The 2625-nt window shown below is 49.5% G+C and overlaps 1 long non-coding RNA gene across 1 annotated transcript; it reads left to right on the top strand.

Moving 5' to 3' along the window:
- Nucleotides 1-757: 757 nt before the first annotated feature.
- LOC142743696 (uncharacterized) lies at nt 758-1609 on the top strand. The gene is made up of 3 exons (XR_012881623.1): nt 758-957; nt 1188-1341; nt 1456-1609. It is a non-coding gene; the product is annotated as an uncharacterized LOC142743696 (long non-coding RNA).
- The last annotated feature ends 1016 nt before the right edge of the window (nt 1610-2625 follow it).

The following is a 2625-nucleotide window of genomic DNA, read 5'->3' as shown; positions in this document are numbered from 1 at the left end:
TGAGACGCTCGTAAATCTTGAGCTGCTCTTCATTGAGTTCAATGAAGAACGGCTCAAATTACGTTGCAAAGAAGTGCCCTGCACTTCTTTGCCGAGGCAGTCAATTTACGTGTCGTCGTTTGACAGCTGTCAAACGACGACGCGTAAATGACAGGTCGTCTGCACAGTACGTCGGCAAACCCATTCAAATGAATGGGCAGATGTTTGCCGACGTATTGTAGCCCTATTTTCAGACGTAAAACGAGGCATAATACGCCTCGTTTACGTCTGAAAATAGGTCGTGTGAACCCAGCCTTAGGAATAAGCTGAAGGTCTGACCAGACCACAGCATATTCCAAATACAAATTCTGGCCAGCACCAGCAGGGCAGCTATTCCCATCTGAAATTTAACCCCTTTAGGCTTTATTCAGATGAACGTAAAATACGCGCGTGCAACGTGCGTGATTTTCACGTGCGTTGCCCGTAGCTATATTAGTCAATGGGGCCGTGCAGACATGGCAGCGTTTTTTGCGCAGCGTTGCTCTGTTGCAAAAAACTCACGACATGTCCGTTGATTCAGCGTTTTCAACGCATCACGCACCCATTGAAGTCAATGGGTGCGTGAAAACAACGCAGGGCACACGCAAGCACCTCCATACGCACAGCGTTTTTCACGCAGCACTTGTTAAGTCTATGTAAATGAGTTGAGCAGACTAGACAAAACAACTACACACCAAGAAGTGCCTTTTCACATTCTGAGCACATGCGCACAGTTTCAACACACATCTGCAGCAATGCCACGTGCGTGTGATGTGGAGAAACTTATTTGCTTGGTCCATGACAGACCCCAGTTGTGGAACACGAATGATGAGGCCTACCACGACCGCACGGGCAAGGAGGTAGCCTGGGATGAGGTGGCGCATAGCCTATTTGGGCAGGAGTGGGAAAAAAGTACCACAAGAGACCGCAAAACCATAGGTAAGTGCTGATCTAAATTAATGCTGATGCAATCGCCCATGCTATCGTGTATAGCCTTGTGTTTCATATGTTCTGTACAGTGCTTGGTCGCGCGTGTGGCACTGCATAATGTATAGGCCAGTGTTTAGTGTGTCGTTGTGTATTACGTATAGCAACGTTTGTGACAAGTGAAGTTGTCCGTACGGTCAGATGGTCTCATTTTGGTGTCTGTCTCCTGTTCCTATGTCCAGTTGATGATGTCAAAACACGGTGGAGGAGCTGTCGGGATCAGTTTAGGAGGGAATATGGAAACAAAGGGCGAAGTGGGGATGGGGCGTCCAAAAAAAGGCCCTATATATATATGAAACAGCTGATGTTTCTCAAGGACATTATGGAGATGCGACCGTAAGTACTGACATTACATTGATGACATGTGTGTGTTCACTGCATAGCCTGTATAAAAAGCTGTATGGCCCTTGTGGACATGGTAAAATGAGTAACGATAAATGTTTCTGGCAGATGCAGTGATAATCTGAATGACACGGAGGAGGAGGCTGGCCATGTGGAGGCGCACCAGGTCACCGAACAACATCCCGTGCTGCCCTTGACCCCCGACCGTACACAAACCCAAGCTGCCACACAGTTAAGCAGCCAACCCCAGCTGCCAGTGGACCTGGACAATCCACGGACGCCACCAGCCAGACGCCGGCTCACCCAGGTTGCCCCAGCAGGTGCCAACGTGGACGCGAGAGTCCTGGAGTACCTTAGGCGCTGTTCGGAGGAGGATGGATGTGACGCTTTTGGGCGTACCATAGCGCCACTACTTCGGCGAGTACCGGACTACCGGATGGCACGCGTCCAAGGGGCCATCCTCGCTATTATTGACTCTGCCACTCCTCCTAACAATCCACGGCAATGCTTCCAGGTAGTAGAGCAATGGCGTGGATTGCCTGAAGATTGTCTGACCTCTTCTGCTCCTCTCCCTTCCCAGCCTGCTCACACCTTTCAACGGCCACAGTACCAACGGCCGATGGTGAGGGTAATGTCACCAGGTCATGTGGTGCCTCGCGACCGCACTTTCCCCCCCTACGTCAGACCCCAGCCTCCCTTTGTCCAGCGCCCCCCGGCAGGGCTAAACCCTCAGTATCAGCACCACTATGCTGGTGAGGAACATCCTCAGCAGTCCCAGGGACAGTATAGTGGTGCTGAGATGCAGAGCCACCAGTCTCCCTCACACATGTATCAGGACTTATAGAATTGTGTAGGCCGATGCCGCGTGTTTCTATGTGGGACTGTAAACATGGAAGTCACAGTTTATTTCTGTAGCATCATGTTGGTGCGTTGGATATGTTTTTATGACAGCTGGATGCTGCTCAGTGTTTACGTTTGAAATACCAGATTAAATGGTTATGTTGTTAGCACGTTTCATTATTTGTGTTTGCCTCCATTTATGTGTTGGTACCCAGGTTCCCCCAAACATTATTTTAGGTAATGTTCCCACATTAGGACGGTGGAGCAAGTTTGTAGCATGCCATGATAGAGGTATTAGTTTGTCTTTGGTGGTTTACCTCCATTCCTCATATTGCCCTCGCCTGCATTGCAGTTCTGTGTGAAATGGAAAAAAAATGGCTTTTTGCATGCAAATAGTGCTCAGGGGCTAAGCCATCCGGCCTCCAAAGCTAATGTGTC

This window comes from Rhinoderma darwinii, chromosome 1, assembly GCF_050947455.1.
Source record: "Rhinoderma darwinii isolate aRhiDar2 chromosome 1, aRhiDar2.hap1, whole genome shotgun sequence".
Taxonomy (NCBI): Eukaryota; Metazoa; Chordata; class Amphibia; order Anura; family Rhinodermatidae; genus Rhinoderma; species Rhinoderma darwinii.
The sequence above is the reverse complement of the archived record's forward strand: the minus strand, read 5'-3'. Positions and strand labels throughout refer to the sequence as shown.